The sequence below is a fragment of the Convolutriloba macropyga genome, chromosome 2 (assembly GCF_964194025.1).
Source record: "Convolutriloba macropyga chromosome 2, txConMacr16.3, whole genome shotgun sequence".
NCBI classification, from domain to species: Eukaryota; Metazoa; Xenacoelomorpha; order Acoela; family Convolutidae; genus Convolutriloba; species Convolutriloba macropyga.
The window spans coordinates 43689861-43710808 of record NC_134469.1 but is presented as its reverse complement, the minus strand read 5'-3'; the positions used below and the strand labels follow the sequence as shown (position 1 = coordinate 43710808).

General features: G+C 31.4%; 1 protein-coding gene across 4 annotated transcripts in view; it reads left to right on the top strand.

Annotated features, from left to right (window-relative positions):
• LOC142358686 (uncharacterized) overlaps nucleotides 1–20948 on the top strand; it is a 110498-nt gene that overhangs the window by 40721 nt on the left and 48829 nt on the right. For 2 of the 4 annotated variants that reach the window (XM_075410202.1, XM_075410197.1), the window contains exon 1: nucleotides 5071–5167. The exons of the other annotated variants lie outside the window; for them this stretch is intronic. The gene's annotated coding sequence lies outside the window, so the exon portion shown is untranslated. Of the gene's footprint in view, nucleotides 1–5070; nucleotides 5168–20948 lie in introns of those variants that run through there. 4 annotated transcript variants of the gene reach the window in all.

Below are 20948 nucleotides of genomic sequence, written 5' to 3'. Positions count from 1 at the left end.
CTAAACGTTAATTTTTTACTCGCAAATTTTGCAGTATAATAATAACTTTTCTAATTCTGGACAATTTTGTAATCTTCGCGCTTTCCGTAGAGATTCCGTGCAATAGATAAAGTCAGAAAAAAATATCTTAGTTTTTGCGTAAAATATCTCTATAACAGCATCAAATCTAACTGAAAATCTATCGTTGCACATATCGCAAAGAATGATGTCAGCCAAGCAAAAAGTGCTATAAAGCCGCAAGACAAAACTGCCAGTGGATATCGGAAGACGACAGGTTTTCGCATGCGGATAACGCATGCGAACAAATAGAGAACTTCATTTTAATGTCTCGTGTTAACAATGAAAATTTGCTATCTGCTGGAATTGTTTCAAGCAGATAATCGAAAAAATTTGCAAAGAAGCAGTTCAATTGAAACTATTAATACTCAAAACATTTTAAAAAGACAGAAAAACAATTCGGGATCGTTTTTCAGCAGAAACATTTCCGTCTTTAGTAAAACACAAAACGTGCTTCAATGATTAAGTTTTTTAAAGGGGGTTGCTCAGCTTCACATCATCAGAATAACTTACAGATTTTTTTTATTGAGAAGGGCTGTGGGTGATTGAGTTCTTTGATTGAGTGTTCTGCATTTGGTTCAGATCACTGACATAACTAACTGGCTGAAATGACGTTTTTAACCAAGACTGAGGCTGCACAATTTAATTTTCCGGTTTAAGTAATTATACCCAGTTTTTCTGCCTCGTTGTTTATCTGAGTCTTAAAAATAGTTAGTTTTTCGTTGATGTATATGTTGTTAATATTCAGAGCACACTTTTATACCTTCATTTTTTTTGTTTTTGGCTGCTAAGACTATTATTTTTTTAATCAAATACAACAAATTAGCAGATCAACGAATGTGGACAACTATTTCAAACAAAACTCTTCAGAATAATCTTGCTTTGTTAGACAAGCTTCTATTCTGCTCTTGTTCATTTTTATATTGAATTCTATTTTAAAAAATGTTGGATTATTTCTCCAAACATTTCGATTACCTTTCGTGTCAAATAATGGTTTGCAAATAATTATAAAATTCATTCTGCTACTATGGTTTCTGCCTTGTCTAATTCTCACTTATCTCATTTTGTTTATTTTCCAGGTCATGCGTAAATTGCTCCTGATTGTCTCAAAACTTGATACAATTTTCATATCTTCGTTCAGAAAATTTTACTCAACATCGCTTCACCGCTTCTACATGATGAACTACTTGAAAAGAAACTAGTTGGTACCTCACCATCCATAACAAATTGTAAAATTATTTGCGCAATAATTTTATCGGGTAAAATATTTAAGGCGAAAAATTACCCTGATTTCAATTTAGTTTCTGAGAAAAATTTCAAGAGATATCCACTTTCATATGCGTCAAACTCTATTTTTATTAACGTAATTTAGTCGGATTCTATACAGTCAAGGAAAATTGTACTCAAATTTTTTCTATGTAGACAGTATTGCAGTTAAGCAAGAGAAAAAAGAAGTTAAAAGACCGAAAAAATTTTTGGTCTTCTATAGCTGGTACTAAAGAATAGAGAGTGTAAACCAAGTGTTCGCTACGCTCCATTTTTATGCTCTCAATTTTTTTATGCTTTTAAATTGCTTTAAATTTGCTTAAATTGCTTTGCTTTTATATTCCATTTTTAACAAGTTTTGATTATATATATATATATATATATATATATATATATATATATATATATATATATATATATATATTTGCACAATTTCAGAACGCTTCAAAAAATTTTAACTACCGTGGTTTGTTTTAAGAGTTTTTAAGGCCTCAGGGCACCAATTTTTTGTACGGCTTCAACAAACTTTCTGTATGATCATCTGGTTTTTCTGCACAATATTGAATCGTTTCAGAAAAAGTTCGAAAAATGGACATATATTATAAAATCAAAGGAGACTAGTAGAAAAATGACCGGGTTGAGACAATTTTTGATGCACTGAAAGTTGATCAGCATTTCAGCAATTTCTGCTAGACGGAATCGCAAAAATCGATGGTGATTCAAGGAATTTCTTGTTTTTGCAGTTTTGTAAGTTTCTTAACAAGAAATACTATTTTTTAGAAATTCAGAGATTTTCAATCGTTTAATATCAATTGGGCAAAAGTGCTATTACAATTTTACGGATAGTTAACTAATGCTATTTCGTAGCACAATTTTTTACTCATTTGCTGAACTTTTAGGTTACAGCTTTGAAATAATTGGAAAGTCCTTTTTAAAATTGCAGAGTTTTTTAAAAAAAATTCCCGCGAGCAAATGGTTCAATTTTAAAATAAGCTTTTCAATTTGTCGAGGGATTAAATATTAAAAAAACAAACTCATGGAAATAACAAGTTCTAATTGTTTGAGAAACAAGCAAAAACAGCTCGTTCTTGATGTTTTGAAAAAAGTTATACTTATAGGTAGAACTTCGAGGAAAACTCCTCTTTTGTTTAAATTATGTAGGAAATATAAAGCGAGTTCATTGGTTGAGCTGATTATTTTGGCTTTTGTAAGTTATGAGTTGACATGAAGAACGAGTTAATAGACCTAGAAAATTGATCGCACTTTCACCAGGGCATCTGACATGAAATGAAATTTTAACCACACTAACAATTTTTTGAGATGTTATCAGATAAATTGTACTTATGTCTTCCGTTTGTAAAAAATAAATTTAACGAAAAGAAACAAATGAAAAAGTTCTTCTAGCACATCTCTCGTTTTCATAAACGTTTTGTGATTTAAGTTAAAGATCTCGAAACTGCTTGATGATAATATTAAAATTTATGCAATTGACTGCTGCTTTTCATAATTTTTCCAATAGTCAAAAGATTTTTTCAGCTTATGTTATAAGTCTGTATGATTTGTCAATTTTATTTTCGAACCAAATCTTAAACACTTGATACCTATAAGTTAATTCAGAAAGTAACCTTAATATTTTTTTGAAGTTGAATTTTAACGTAATAAATTGATCCAAAACAATAAATCAGGTGGTATTTTAGCTACAATATGAAAATTTTGCTCTAGCAAAAAAGATCAAACATCAAAACTTCAGTTTAGTGTGTTAAAAATTGAGAACATAGAGATTATGCGCTATATAGAGGTGGGGAAGAAAAATATGCCCAAGTGGCTTTTTGTTTAATAAAAGTTGGCCAATCGATAGTGAGTTTTTTTGAATGGCATCATTAGAAAACCCGTCAAATTTAGAACATCAAAAAAACAGCCATGAATTTTGTCTTCTCGGAAGAGTAATCCAGTTTTAAGTTTTTGCGAACATTGGGCTGATTTCCGGTGATGTATTTATCCACAACTCTTGTTCATATTTCACCAATTTTGCTGATATCTGCTAAAAATTTAATAAGAAAATTTTTATTGTTTTTAAATTTAGGGATAGTGGAGCGTTGATGAACTGTTTGATCTTACTTATTTTTTGGCTGAAAGGATGGCCAATTTCTAAAAAAATTCAACTTTTTGTCAAAGAAAAATGGCACCACATATTCTAGCGCACTTTATGCAAATATGCCCGAAGAACGGTCCTAAATTTTGCCGACATTACTTTTTTTTACTCTAATGAGGGCTAATTTTTTATCCGCTACCAAAAAATACCTAAAAATTTTCAGAAAACATCTCATGTTTTTTTTATGGTTCCGATAAAATTTATGTAGCTTTATAATTAGTTCCTGAGATTTGCCGGGATTTGCTGTTCGTTTTTGTAGTTTTAAGAAATGTTCTCTTTAATCAAAGGTGCAGTTGGCTATATGGAGATGTTTTAGTGGACAAACTATTTACTTCTATCATTTTATAACTAGTGGTTCTTATTACTTTGATTCTAGAAGTTATGAGTCAATTTTGGAACTTTATCAACTGAATAATCCTATATCTGCCATTTTATTGCTCGTTCTCAATAATGACTGGTTGCATGCATCCTGTTTCAAGTGAAACAAAATTTTATCTGTTTAGCGTTTTCGGTTTTTTGAAAGCTGCCCTATTATGTGGTGCTTTTTTGGTTTCCCGTCACATTATCACACTTTAAATTTAATTTTTCCACGTGCAACAAAACGCAAAATGCATCTGGTTTCCCGGGTCGGGGGTCCTTTACAATCCCACTGATGGTTCATATCAGCCCATTCATCGATCATACCATGCTCAATAACCGTTTCATCATTGTCATCGGAAACCCAGATACAACACTGATATTTTAAATCTGCCGGAGCTCTGCCGGAGAATACTATAATTTCCTCTATTTCATTTAAAGTAAATCTAAGTTTTAAATCTACATTCTCATCTGCTCTCAGTTCTGCTCTGCATTTGTTAATTTTTGTGTATATAAATATAAGCTTTTTTGGGCCACTTTCTTGAAACACAAGCAACTAAACAAGCATTGGAGAGGGGAGCGAGAGGTAGAAATGACTTGTAAAGCATAGCGCATGATTACCCATACCAATTGGGTTCTAGTCAGCATAAAAAGGCAAGACCGGCGGACAGCAATGGAAGCTTTGAGCCGTGAACAGAAAAAATTCTTCCGTCTGCGATTCAATTACTGTTTTGACATTTACGTCAGCATTGCTTAAAACTACACTCATTTTCAAAAAGGCTGTCAGTTTTCTCACAATCAAGAAAAAGCTCCTAAATTGTATCAGATTATACGCTGCAATATCATTCTAGTTTCCATTAAGCTGCGCCTTCATAATTGTACAATCTTTTTCTAATAGTATTTACATTTACCCAAAATTGATTTTCAATCGCTTTCGTTAACTAATACTTCACCTAATCAGTTACGGACACAAAAAAAACAATTTAAGTCATTTCACGTTGCATTTTTGTTTGTGGTGATACAATAATTAACTTAAATTTGTTCCCCGGGACGGATAAAAAAGGAAATCGTTTTTTCTAAATTGCGCTAAGAGATTGTTCAAATTGAATTCTTTGCGGTCAACATTTTGAGCACAGATATGGATTTGATTAAAAGCTATTATAATTGCCTTCCTTAAGTAGAAAAAATATTCTTAATGTCCTTTTTAGCTTTTTGTCAGTGATGATTAAAACCTCTGTGGTTATAGCTACTATACTAAACAGAGCTACTTTATTTATTTCTAAGCTCGCTTCAAATTTAGTCGATTTTTTAAACTTGGTTTTCATCAAATTGGAGGTTAGTTTGACTATAAATCATATGGCAGCTACTCTATTTAGCTTAGATTCAAATTTGAATAATGACATCGCTCAAATGTGAGAGATTGAGAGGTTTAGCATAATGTGAATTGAAATGTGCCATGGTTAATTTGAACTTTAAAATTTTTGACTAACCGTGGATTTTAACGGTTTTTAGGTTTTTCTTTTAGGCTTTTCTATTTTCACTTGAGGTAGCTAGACCTGAAAAGTTTGCATTTGTAAGTTTGAATCTTCTCCTCTTCCCCAGATGTTCCTTCTGTCTGTCACTGCCAACCCATTGTGAGAATCGTCCTGTCCAAAGTTCTTTTTTCCTTTCTTTTGTAGCTAAAATTTGCATCTTTGCTGGTTTTCTTTCCTATTCAGAATACACGAGCCCACACTGTGGTGATTTTAAGGTCAGGTTCTTGACATTTATGTCTTTAATTGAGCTGACTAGTTCCTTGTATTACACTTGCGACCACCTCAACTTTTTTCTGAAGCCGTGAAACCGTATGCTTGAGACGTAGATCTATTTTCTGTTTTCTGTTATTTTTTCCAAGCTTTCGTGATTCTTGAACAGACGTTTTTAAATCGTACTATTAGTATGTTGGTAGTACCCTTGTTTAAGTAATATCTGACATGTTAAATGTAAAAAGATCAAAGACTTCAGATTTTTGTTTTCTATCACATACATTGTTTACAGCAAAATCAGATTCCATTACGCCGCCCACCGTACATCTAACCCTTTTCGGCCAATTTCACCAAAAATGACAAACTTGACAATAATTTCGTCACATTTTTCCACGATTTCTGCTACTACTTTTCACAGATCATTTTTGCATTCAATTAGCCTGCAGCTAGAATTCTTGATTAAATGAAAATGATCAAAGCCGTAGTTCAGTAATTAAATTATGTAATCTACAATTTTGTGAGTATGTTCAAAAGTGAGATAATGAGAACTTAAGCATAAAGTGAACAGAAATGTGCCGCAGTTAATTTGAATTTAGTTAAAATTCTTTGACTAACTGTAGATTTTAACAATTTTTTGTGATGGTATTTGGTTTTCTTGGACTTATTTTTGCACTTGATGGTATTCAGAAAAAATGTATGCTGTTGTATATTTCTTTTTCGCTCTTGTATAGAATAGATGCCACCTCATTGAAGAGTTGTTTTGCTTGTTTCAGCATGGACTTTCACCGACTGGCTTTTTCATTTAGGTTTTTGTGTTTTCACTTGAGGTAGACCCGAACAATATACTTTTGTAATTTTGACTCTTCTCTTCCCCTGACATTCTTTATGGCCGCCACTGCATAATGATATAATGATTGCGAAAATTAACCTGTCCAAAGTTCTTTTTTCCTTTTTTTGTAACTATAATTTGGATCATAGTTGGTTTTTTTTCCTGTTCAGAGTACATGAACCCACACTGCGGTAGTTTTAAGAAAAAATTCTGGTCTTCTCTGTCTTTGATTGAGATAACTAGTTTTTTATATTACAATCACTGTTGCCTAATTTTTTTTTAGAAGCCGTGAAACCTTGTGCTTTTGAGTGTAGATCTATTTCATGTTTTCTAATACTTTTTTTATGCTTTCATGATCTTTGAGCAGACGTTTTTTAAGTTGTTTTTTCTTAGTATTTTCGTAGTACCCATGATTAGGTAATTTATTAATTTGTTAAATGTTAAAAAATCAAATATTTTGGTTTTTTGTTTACTGTCACATACAATGTTTACACCAAACTTGTATTCCGTTACGCCGTCAAACGTACATTTAACCTTTTTGGGCCAATTTCACCAATTAATTGGCAAAAGTGACAATACCTCGTCACCTTTAGCCAAAATTTCTGCCACTATTTTCCACGGGTCTTTTTTGCATTCAATAAATCTTCAGCTAGATTTCTGGATTTATTAAGAAGGATCTAAGCCGTAGTTCAGGAATTAAATTTTGTAATCTAACATATTTTGATTATGTTCAAAACGGTGGTTTGCCTTTTCAGCCAGCGATTAGTAAAATGGAAAATTTTTTTTCTAAGTGAATACCAATTACCTTTTTTACTTCTGCATAACTGGCACTTCGTTAGCAGTTCTCGTTCAATGACAGCTCAAAAAGCCAATGATTGACGAAAAAGGTGTTTATTTTAAAATTTTGATCATATTCCGTCTAATTTTGCCTCACTGTTCTCCACACTCGCATGTAACTCTAATCTTAAAACATGAGCGACAGTAAACCCCGACAATCAAATGTGCTTTGATAGAGCTAGTTTTGGGGCGTGGTGTCCAATTGTTTATCAAAAATTTTTGTAGTTGATCTGTGTTGCTCATACTGATTAATAAATTTGCCACAAAAAAATCAACTTATTTTTTGACTTTTCAGAATGGAAAATTTTGTCTTCTGTACAGATATTTGTTGAGCTTATCGTATAGTATCTGTGTCAGAGTCGTTTTTTCAGCTGAAGTATTTAATTGTTGATTTGTGAAATTGGGTGATTAAGGGTCTAATTTTTCTCAGGATCTAAGCCGTAGCTCAGGAAAGAAATTTCGCAATCTACCATTTTGTGAGTATGTTCAAAATTGAGAGAATGAGAGCTTAAGCGTAAGATGAACTGAAATGTGCCGTTGTTAATTTGAAGTTAATTACAAATTCTTTGACCAACCGTAATTTTTAGCGGGTTTTTGTGATGGTATTTGAATTTCTTGAATATTTTTTTCACTTTATGGTGTTTATGAAATGTTCATTATGTGGTTTAATTATTTTTTGCTCTTGCACAGAGTAGACGCTATCTGTTTGATGGTTCTTAAAGCAATCTTGCTTGTTTCAGCTTTAACTATGACCGACGGTTTTTTTCTTTACGTTTTTCTGTTTTCACTTGGTTAACTTGAATATTGCGTTGTTACCTTGGACTCTACTCCTCTTCCCCGGAAATTTCTTGAAAGTAGGCCACTGTCAACTGATTTTGAGAATTGTCCTGTCTAAATTTCTTTTTTCCTTTCCTCTGTAAAAATATTTCAATGCTTTGCTGGTTTTTTTCCTATTTAGAATACACAAAACGACAGTGATGACCTCGTTGCGTGTCCTTTCGTGGCCTTATTTTCAATCATGGTCCTATAATTAATTAATGTTTATGATGTTAAATTGTTGATATTTTGGTTTAATGGTTAATTCCGTTGTCTTAAATGATGTTTGATTGATATTCAAAATGTATTTGTATAAATTTTGTCGTATTAATTGGGCGAGGATAAATTTACTTTCTCTCTCTCTCTCTCTCTCTCTCTCTCTCTCTCTCTCTCTCTTAAGATAAGATTCTGGTCCTCTCTATCTTTAATTGAGATGACTATTTTCTTGTTTTAGGCTTGCGACCGACTCATTTTTTTCAGATGCCGTGAATCCATGTACTTGAGGTATTGATCTATTTCAAGTTTTCTGTTACTTTTAGCATGTTCTTGTGATCTTTGAACCGGTGTTTTTAAATTGTATTTTTCTTAGTTTTCTGGTAGTACCCATGGTGAGGTAATAATTAACATGTTAAAGGTGAAAAGATCAAATATTTTCGATTTTTGTTTACTATCGCATTCAAGGTTTTCAACAAACTTACATTCTGTTACGCTGCCAAAAGTACAATTAACTTTCTTCGGCCAATTTCACCAAATAATTGACAAATGTGACACTACCTCGTTACATTTTCCCAAAATTTCTGCCACTAATTTCCACCGGTCTTTCTGGCATTCAATTAATCTACAACTAGAATTCTTGATTTTTCAATAATGATCTAAGTCGTGTTTCAGGAATTAATTTTTGTAATCTACCATGTTATGATGATTTTCAAAACGCGATTTGCCTTTTCAGTCAGCAATTAGCAAAATGGAGATCTTTTCTCTAATTGAAAACCAATTAGCTTTTTTTACTTCTTCTTAACTGGCACTTCGTTAGCAGTTTTCGTTCAACGATAGCTGAAAAAGCAAATAATGGACAAATGAGATATTTATAACTTCGATAATGCTCAAATTCGATCTAATTTTGCTTTTCTGTCGCTGTTCTCCACGTTAGCATAAAACTGTAATCTTAAAACATGAGCCATAAAAAAACCCGACAAAATCAATCAAACTTGCTTTGTCAGTGTACGTTTTTTTTAATTTTGGAGCGTGATGTCCAATTTCTCAACACAACATTTTGTAATTGTTCTGTGTTGCTTAGTTATTTTTTTCGTCTTTTTTGAAAGGTTTTTATTATTTTTTGTTGAGATCTTTTGTCGAGGTTATCGTACAGCATAAGTGTCAATGACGTTTTTTTTTTCAAAGTTTACTTCCGCTGAACAGTTTTCGATTTTTGATACATTAATTTGAGTGATTAGGGGCCAAACTTTTCTTCCACAAAGATCAAATGTTCAATCGCATCATATGATTTCTTGACTCAAAAATGGCACAGACTCTCACTCTATTCTTCAATTCCCAACCACCAATCCTCCGGAACAATCAATCGATAGTGGCGTCCTGGGTTCCCAACTTTAATTTATGGTATACTTCGGCGCTTATAGAAAAAAATTGCAACAGATTATGATATTTCTTGTTATGTAACATATGGCGGAGTGTGCTATTCTTTGAAATGTAACACGGCAATCTTGACAACATTTTTTCAGTATTTTTATGTTAAAGAGGCAATAAGTCTAAAAGGTTTTGACTAAACATACAGAAATGTCAGTATCAATTTGCTACACAAATGCTTTTTTTCCTTATATATTTCAATGACATAATTACAGCTTGACTAAGCGCCTAGAATTTAATTACACAAACATATCTTGATATAGGGGTACTCCCTTACCACTCTCCAAGAGACGTCCCGGGTTGGCGGTCGTGCTAAAATCCCGGTAACCGTTTAAGGTCATGTATGATTTGTATGAATTCCTGGTAATCATACAAGGGTCAAATAATTTTTTAAAGTATCCTTCAACAGCCACATTTTTGACTCTCATGTCGGCTGAAGTTAGATAATGATATCAGTTCAAACTATCCCGATTCTGATATTGAATTTTCCTTGTTATCGTTCAAGGTCATATATGAAAGCATGATTTCCTGGTAATCATAAAAGAACCATTAACTGTATGATTAATAACTCGGGTTGCTCTAATTTTCTGTACTAAATAATGTGCTTTCTTAATTAGTTTTTCAAGATTTAAAGTTTGTGTCAACTATTATTCACTGTTTTCACAAAAATCAGTAACTATATCTAAGACTTTAAGTGGTTATAAATGGGTGCTTTGTTTTTCAATTTTTCATATTCGCGCGACGCGTATGTAATATATTTACTATTCCTATCATGAAAAAGGGGAGTTTAAATGAATCCAGCAACAATTTCTTATTTCACATTTTTATCCGTAAAAACACAGACGACGCACCAAGTTGACTGGCAACTGCCGGCAAAAAAAAGATGATTGAATTTTTAACCAATAAAATGAAATTGTTAAAGCTAAACTTGATCCTAACCTTCATCTGTATTCAAACACTTGAATTCTGGCAGATTGAATATCTCTTTCTGTTCACTGATAGTCTGCAAACTGACACAAATTGATACGTATATGGCATTTTTTATAGTCCTTTTTGACAATAAGAGAATAGTCTATCCTTGAAAATGGAAGCTAACACCAATTTTCAAAGCTCTTCTCTTTTCCACGTATATAAGCATTTGAAACGAATTTTTATTCATATATTCTGGATACTTTGCGAGCTGGTCCCCAATCTGTGGAACAACAATCCAAAAATTATTTATAAATGGTACTTTTACAACGAGTCCTACAATGATATAAGGTAACACCATATGTAAAAGCATGACATGCTTCAATGGAGTTATGAACTTATGAAGCAATGACCTCTTCGCCGATTTGAGTGACAATTTTTTTTTTAACTTGGATAGTCACGTAAATAATATTAAACGTTGATAATTAATCATTTTGTGGACATGAATTAATTGATACGCTATCTATAGAGTTGATTTGACCCTAGAAACCTGCGGTTGATTTAAAAAGGACAGAAAGTTTCCAAGGTCGAAAGGTTTTTTGCGAAAATCTTTTTCGGTCTTCCGGGTCATTTTTATAACGTGAACAAGCTAAAGACTGAATTACATCCCCAATTTAGGTGGATTGGTTTTAAATGTGGACTTCTGAAATAGAACAGGGTTGCACAAAAATATTGACCAAGCTATCCAGAGTCTAGATCATTATTGACTTCTGTCGGCTTGATTTCTGTGTAAACTTTTAAACGCAAAATAGATTTAGATACGCATCTTCAGTAGTAATTTCAATCGAGGATTTCAACCTGCCAACAAAAACAAAAAATCTCAGTTAAAGGTTAGAATGAAGTTCATTTTTTTAGTTAATTAGAGTAATTGGAGTACTGATGTTTATCTACAATTTATCAAAAATAGATTAACAAATTTCAATTGCTGACCTTGACATAAAATATATTCTTTATATAACCTGATAAATTAGAATAAAAACAACTTTTCCTCTGCCATTTTTTGGTTAATTTTTGCAGGAAAAAAAACAAGGTGGCTCGTTAATGTGCGTTCGCACATGATGTTCCGACCCGAGCTCATCTACATTTCTGACTTTATTGTCAACCAAATGAAGAGATAACAAAAATAGATGTTTGAGTTTAAAACAATCGTTACTCAACCTATCTACTAATTGAATTACATAATGCCATACCCCATTACAGCGCTGAGATCTGAGATTGAGGAGACTACGAGACACAAAATAAACAACAAAATTAGCAAAAACAAAAATTTCACGGCAAAACCTGAATATCTAAATTTAAAAGCACATAGTAACAGCGTCAAAAATGCTGTCGGATAAAACCTTAATTACTCAAATTTACCTTCTTTTAACAATAAAGCTGATGGAAAGTTTTTTTCAATGAGACTATGTAACAAGTCAACAAAGGATACGATCAATGAGGCGAAATTCAAAAATTAATCAACATTTTTTAAACCAAGAAATTTCAAAAGTCCTAAAAATCATTAGCTTTTAACTAAAAAATTCTTGATAAATTTCTAAAAAGTTAACAATAATCAAAGGAGCTGTCTTTTGGTAGACTGAGCCAAGGAAAGGAACTAAAGAAGAGCTTTAAAAAAGTTTACACGATTTGTGAAAACACAAACTATTGCTACCATTAAAATCATTAGCTATTACCTGAATATTATGTATTTTTAATTTAATTTGACCACTCAAAAAACGTTATCAAAACGCATATATAAAACAAACAAAGCATCGGTGACAAATAACATAAGTAGTTATGTTATTTTTTGAAACACAAGAAATTGGATGTGACCTCTCATTGATGAAAATAAGTTACAGTTTGACGAAAAAAACTACAAAAACTGGAAAGTTTGAAAAAAACTTGAAAATGTATGCCATAACTTTTAGACTAAAATCTATGAACTGTGCTTTGGGTAACATCTTTAATTCGATCCTCATTTAAAAGCCTAAGAGACTTGTCAGCAATTTACGGCTTCATAAAAACAAAAACAGGCAAAAACAGCAATTTCAAGAAAAAATTTGAGCGAGAAAAATGTCAAAGGCCTTAAAAAACGAACTCTTCACTAAAAAAATTTCTATGTTCAATCAATTTTTAAACAACAAGGGGGTTCCTCTTTTTTACCATTATAATTTCAAAAAATCAAATATGAACAAATGCATTAGAACAACACAAATTTTTAGAAAACTCGTAGTATCAATGCCATTAAATTGATTAGCTTTTAAATCCACTAAAAACGCTAAGTTATGCCTCCATGGGACATCAAGTTTGTTTTCCATTCAAAATTCATCAATAACACTTTACAACCAACAAATTATAACCGATGAAAATAACAACAAGGACAGTCAAAATCAAAAAATCAGTAGAAAGGTGCCAGAAGAAAGTGTCGAAGCAATTTAAATCAGAAGCTCTTCTCTGAAACTTTTCTCTATGATATCCTAAACGTTTTCTTTGAACCTAAGGGAACTATCAGTGGTTGGATAATGTGATAAGATTTCAAAGGGGTCTAAAAATTAAAAAAAAATTACCCTAAAAAATTTTTTAAAAAATTATGAAAACTAGTTGCATTGAAGTTTTAAAACTAATAAGTAGAAGATAAAACCACTAACCAGATTATTTTTGGCTGTACTAGAAATAAAAAGGGATCTTGTAAGTACTAAGACTGACCAACAGTTAACGAAAAAAAGTTAAGGATTGGTTAATGTTCACAAAAGCTTCGAAAAACTATTTTTAAAGTCTTAACAGCCAATAAACTCAAAAGCATTCAACGGAGGTCAATAATTACGCTCAGAAACAGCACAATGGCTGGAAATAGATGTTTGTCATGCATAGATAATCATTAATACATCACAATAAGTTCTACGACTATGAAAACAACAACAAAAACAAGCGAAAACCAATATTCAGTAGAAATGTGCGAGAGGAAAAGGTCGAAGGCATTTAAACCAGAAGCATTTTCTCTGAAAACTTTCTCTGTGATCCACTGAATGTCCTCTTTAAGCCAATAGGATTAGAACAAATTTTGGATAATCTGATAAGAATTCAAAAGTAACCAAAAATACGGAATTATCCAATTTTTTTAAATTTTGATTTCTTTTGTCATTGAAGCATTGAAGTCGTATAACCAATGGTTAGAAGATAAAACTTCTAATAAGAAAAACTCTGGTTGCTTTAGAAAGCAATTGGTTTTGTCAATATTGAGACTGACTAATAGATCACAAAAGTTTTAAAAGTGGTTAATGTTAAAAAAAATTCGAAAAATTACCTATGAATTCTTGACAGCCATTAAATTCAATAGATTTCATCGATAGTCAACAAATACTCTAAAATAGGCCCCAATGGGAGTATAGGGATGTTTTTCATGCCTGGATGATCAATAAGACATCACAACAGGTCTTATGACTATGGAAATAACAACAACAACAACAACAGCAACAAAAACAGGCAAAAATCAAAAATTCAGTAGAAATGAGCGAGAAGAAAAAGTCGGAGGCATTTAAACCATAAGTGTTTCCCTAAAAACTTCAATTGTGATCCACTGAAAGTCTTCTTTAAGACAATAGGAGCTGTCAATTTAAGGATAAAGTTACATGATTTCAAAATTAACCAATTATACGAAATTATCCAAATTTTTTTTTTAATTTATTTGAAGTCTTGCCTCCACCGCTAGCCGGATCTAACTTGGTTACAGTAGGACAAGATAGGGTGTTTTAATCACGGAAACTGACTTAAAGTTCACGATAATATGTTTATGATTGGTTAAAGGTCGATAATTTTTCGAAAAATTGTTTTTGAAGTCTTAACAGCCATGAGCTGTCCACTCAAAGCAAAGCACTAGATATGTTCACCTAATTCTCATTATGGAACATATTGCACTGTTAGTCAATGAATTCATGCCATAAGAATCCAAAATTAGTAAAACCTCAAAAAGAAATTCAAAATATCTTTTAAAATTACGGAAACTCATAGTAGAAGCCAAAAAATCATAAGCAATTCCTCGATAACGTTTTTTTTGTTCATTGGGCTTCATTTGACTGTAAAGGAGGTTTGTTATTAACGAAACTTGGATATGGAAGCTGACTTGTCACTAGCTGACTTAAAAAAAGCAAAAAAATGTAGAAAACTTTTGTAAAAAAAGAGCTCTCAACTAGAAATAGATTTTTTTTATATTGAACCTCCCTATGAGACCAGAACTTGTCTTTTTTATTGTCTTTAGACTATTAGGAACACAAAATTGGTTCAATTTTGGCAAAAAATTTAAGTTTGAAATACTATTTTTTATGGAAAATATCCTAATTTGAAGAAAATTCACACTAAAAGTGAACAAATATCCCGCAATCACACAAAATTTCAATCCTCGATAACTCGTTGGAAAAACGAAAAACAGAAAAAAAAATTAATTTTGAATTATACGCTGGGCCAGCTTTTTAATGATACCACTCACATTTCTCTGCGATGAATATATCGATCGGCCAAAATTTACTGAACAAAAAACCCATTTGAGTATATAGTTCCTCCCCTTCCCCCCCCCCCACAAGTGGGGTCGGAACAAAAATAACTGTCAAAATTTGTGATTATAGTGCTGATAATTCCTCATTTTTTTCGAAAAAACTGCAATAGTTTCAAATTAGCCCCTCATTTGTTTATCTATCATTCTTCATCTTATAATTTGTTATGTTATTCTTGGTTTCATCTGCATTATATGTAGATTATATGTAGATTACATGTAGATTTATATTCTACATATAAATCAATCAATTATGCGTTTTTGTTTTTATAAACCTGAAGAATTGATGAGTTCTTTTAAACCTGAAGAAATGATGAAATGTTAAGTGTTGGATTGAGAACATCTTTTAAGGGAACGCAAAACTTTATTAAAATAAAATCAGAAATTTTAAGCAATGACAATGACATAAATTATTTTCTTTAGATGAGCTAATTTAAAAAAATCTAGTTTTTCAGATTTTTTTTGAATCACTCGGTTTGTTAGCTCGAGTTGATTGATAGCTCATGTTCCCGATGATACACAGAAAAATTTCAAAAAAGAAACATTTTATTTGTAGTGAATTTTTTCATTGTTTTATCAAATGAGTATGAATTTGAGATCCTTTATTTTGAACTGCCTGAACTACTTTTCCTCTCTGTCATTTTTGAATATTATTTTAGTATTTTCGTTCGCAAGTTAAACATTTATTGTCAAAAATTGCATTTGTAGTGCTTAAAGTTCTTCAATTTGATGGGTTTTTTTTTTCAAAAAATTATCTTTGACGAATCTTTGAGAAATAATTCTGATTACAACTCTCATTAAGTTTTCTCTCATTCTTTTCAGCTATCATTTTAGTCATAGTTTAATGATCTTTGATTTTAGTATGTTGATAACGCCATGAGAATTTTAAGTTTACGTATTATTTTTACATGCCCAACTAGTTTCCTACTAAAATAGTGTGCATTGTAGTTTCTCAAAGGAGCTAATAATGTCCAATTTTGTCGAATTTTGATGATCAATGTAAAGAAATGTTAAAGCATGTTTGTCCGAAAATCAGGTATTCCTAGGAAAGAAATCTGGCATCTTATACGCACTGTTTTCTAAATGAAATCTGCACTGATTTGGATCACTGCATTGCCTGAATTTTGGAGAGGTGTTAGAATTCGAACAAAAAGTAGCTATTTCAATCTGTACAGAATTTTAAACTCTTTTTTTGGTAACTGTATAATTTCACTAGACAGGCAATGAAACTCATAGTAACAAGGCGGCTCGGTAATGTGCGATTGCACATTAGGTTCCGACCCCGCTCATCCACAATTTTGGCATAATTGTCTACCAAATGAGGAACAGATACAAAAACACAAAAAATTCAAGTATTTTTTCAAAAAAACTGGTGTATGAACGAAAAGATAGCCTCCAAAGCAAATAACTCAGTGGAGTAAAAAGGGATGCATTAGATTGATGAGATAGGCTGATAATAAGAAAGCGAGCGAGACGAACGGCAAAATCAAACAACAACAACAAACATTAATTACATCAAAAAATTTATCTCCGTTTTAAAAAACAAAACTTAATAACAAAGTCAAAATAGCGTCAAATAAAACTGAAAATCAACAAAATAAATTGTAATTCACCAGAAAAAGTTGTTATTCACCAGTTCATAATAAAGCTTGGTGACATTTAAACAAAAAAGAACAGAAACTTTAAAGTTAGAAAATTCGCTGAATTTAAAAAAGAACAATTAATTTCAAAGTAATAAAAACCATTAGGAATCAACTAAAATATCCCATACAATTACCAATAGTTTACAATTACCAATGCTTCTATAGAAGGGAATTGAGACCTCTTGTTATTCAATTTTTTATGCTGTTAAAAAAAGAACAACAAATAGACAACAAACAAAAAATCAATTAAAACTTGCCTGAAAATGCTTTGGAAGCCGTAAAGTCATACTTTGGCCCCCTAAATATGTTCGATTGCACCTTTTTTGAACACCAATAATAAATTATCTGGCCGCTCATTAATGAAAATAAGCAACAATTAGACAAAAATGAAAAAAAAAATGCAAAATTATGTAATACTTATTTTCTTTCGAAAAAAATTTATTTCCAAAGACATGAAAGCCATTAATTACAAAATTAAAAGTTAAATAGGTTCGTTTATTTTTCCAAAGGAAGCCCTCGAGAACTGCAATGAACCAGAACATGTCTTACGTCTACAAAAAGAACGTCAAATATGACAAAAATGAAAAATATTTTTTTTTGTGAAAAACCCGTGTCGAAGCCAGTAAATTCATAACGAAATCTTTGAAAACATTAGATTTTTTGACGCCAATCCCTTTTTACACCTTCCCTAGACAAAAATGTCATCTTTAATCCTTAATTAAAGAGACCAGGTAACAAACAGACAATAAAAGGAACAAAATTGCGAAGTTGAAATGTTTTTTTTTCATATTGGATAACAATTGTTTTCAAAGTCATGAAAGCCATTATCTATCTCATAATATCAGAAGGTCGGCTCATCCACTCTTCCAGGAAAAACCAATCAAACCGGGTCATTGTACAGGAAATAAAATACGACTAAAGAGACAAAGTAAAAACGATAGTTAAAGACAAAATTAAAATATTCAATCAAATTCTTCGAGAAAGTATTGTCGAAGCGGTAAAGAACCACAATCTTTATCTTTAAGGGTTTATATATTATCAATTGTGTGTTATTTTGAAAGTGAAAAATGTGATATATGAACTGACAATAACGTGATAATTTGACAAAATTAGAAAACCTAGGCAAATACCTAAAAATTAAAAAAAATTGTGAAATCTAGTAGTATCAAAGCCAGAACACCATAACTTAAGGCGTAAAACCACAATGAACACTGAATTTGAATTCAGCAGAAAGAAGGAGCACTCTTTGATTGCTGACACTTAGCTACAAGTTGACCAAAGTAAGAGAAAAATGGAGGCAAAGTTCAATAAGCCATTTTTTATTTAAAAATCAAATATTTTAAAAGTCAAAACGACCATAAGCTTTCAAGCAATCAACTAGATAAATTGATTGCAAGCTAAGTAGAAAACCAATAGGACCTATCAATAGTGAGCTTTGATTCGAAATGTTCTGTTATTTAATTAATATAAAAAAGATCGAATTTTTCTAATAAAAAACCGACTGATGACAATCCGAATTATTTTTGGATTTTAACGGTCCAAGATTGGTGCAGAACTAGTCCTGCTAGTGTTGATTGTCCATTAGGAATATTTAATTTTTAGAATGTCATTGATTTAGATGTTTTGTTTGTTAAAAAATCAAAAGTAAATGCTGCGTTTTTGATAGTCAACGAATAAAGTTAGCAAAAAACGGCAAATTTTATTTACAGAGCACTCTCAACCGAAGTTGAAGTGGAATTAGCCCCCTTTTCAGTCTACAAAGATTGTGTTAGTGGTGTTTGGTTGTGCACTTCCTGCAAATTTAATCAGAGTGGACTAAAGAAACTTATTTCGTGCTGTTTTTGATGAAAAAGTCTGAATTTTGTGAAATTTTTAGCCGGAATTTGTTACAAAAAAATTCAGTGAAAATTGCCGACAATTTATTTTGTCTTTAAACGTAAATTCATCAACATTTTCATGAAAACTTTTATTAAATTTTATCAAAATTTTCGAAATCTTAGTCAAAAATTCTGAAAAAAGGTGAATGAAATCAACATGAATGAACATGAATGAAATCAAAATCAAATGAATTCACTCTATTTTCTCGAAAATTTAAACCTCGATATCTCCCTATCAAAAACGAAAATCAGAGAAATCTTTTTAATTCCATATTCTACGCTGGACAAGCTTTCTAATGATACCAGTCTCAACTCTCTACGATGAATATATCGATCGGCCAAAATTGACTGAACAAAAAAAAACCCCATTTGAGTATATAGTTCCTCCCCCCTCAAGAGGGGTCGGAACAAAAATGTTGCCGGATAATTTTGTGATGAATATGATGCTTCCACGGTGTTTTTCAAACAGAAAAAAACCGCGGAAGTTGTTTTTTCCGGTACATTAAAAAAATGAATCATCAGTTTACTTAAAAACCCGTCGTCGGAAGTTTCAAATGAAATAATTGAATGCCAAAATTCAAAGTAAATGAATAATATAACTATCTACGACAAAATGTTTTCATGTTTTCATCTTTGTCGAATTGATTGCTGCTTTAGCCATACTAGCCACCCTTTGTGTAACCGATATTAGTAGTTTATATATATTAAAAATCGAGGGGCTGGACCTTTACGTCTACAAATTTACTAGTTGTTTCTTCTTTCAAAACTGATATTGAACAAGCTGAAATACTTGAATAAACTGAACCCAGATTAAATTTTATTTGATACCATTTAATAATAAATAAGAATGATGAGTGTAATTTTGAATTTAGAAATTGAAAGAGGAGGCACCATCTTTAATTTAAAATGTGTATTTGTGGTCAAAACTGACCAATGACAACAAAAGTTACACGATAAATGAACAATTTGCCAAATTGCTTTGTTTGAAAAAGGTCAAATATTTTCCCATTTCCAATGTAAGCACCAATACATACGTCAATCAACACAATTTAATCAAGTTAGACCAATAAACAGCATTAAATTTAATCCAAATTCTACGGCAATAAATGCAAGTTAATCTGTCTGCGGAAAAATGAATTTTTAATTATATTGCACCTTTTTTGAACACCAATACTAAATTATCTGGCCGCTCATTAATGAAAATAAGCAACAATTAGACAAAAATGAAAAAAATGCAAAATTATGTAATACTTATTTTCTTTCGAAAAAAATTTATTTCCAAAGACATGAAAGCCATTAATTACAAAATTAAAAGTTAAATAGGTTCGTTTATTTTTCCAAAGGAAGCCCTCGAGAACTGCAATGAACCAGAACATGTCTTACGTCTACAAAAAGAACGTCAAATATGACAAAAATCAAAAATAATTTTTTTTTTGTGAAAAACCCGTGTCGAAGCCAGTAAATTCATAACGAAATCTTTGAAAACATTAGATTTTTTGACGCCAATCCCTTTTTACACCTTCCCTAGACAAAAATAATGTCATCTTTAATCCTTAATTAAAGAGACCAGGTAACAAACAGACAATAAAAGGAACAAAATTGCGAAGTTGAAATGTTTTTTTTTTCATATTGGATAACAATTGTTTTCAAAGTCATGAAAGCCATTATCTATCTCATAATATCAGAAGGTCGGCTCATCCACTCTTCCAGGAAAAACCAATCAAACCGGGTCATTGTACAGGAAATAAAATACGACTAAAGAGACAAAGTAAAAACGATAGTTAAAGACAAAATTAAAAAATTCAATCAAATTCTTCGAGAAAGTATTGTCGAAGCGGTAAAGAACCACAATCTATATCTTTAAGGGTTTATATATTATCAATTGTGCGTTATTTTGAAAGTGAAAAATGTGATATATGAACTGACAATAACGTGATAATTTGACAAAATTAGAAAACATGAAAAATGAGCAAATACCTAAAAATTAAAAAAAATTGTGAAATCTAGTAGTATCAAAGCCAGAACACCATTACTTAAGGCGTAAAACCACAATGAACACTGAATTTGAATTCAGCAGAAAGAAGGAACACTCTTTGATTGCTGACACTAAGCTACAAGTTGACCAAAGTAAGAGAAAAATGGAGGCAAAGTTCAATAAGCCATTTTTTATTTAAAAATAAAATAATTTAAAAGTCAAAACGACCATAAGCTTTCAAGCAATCAACTAGATA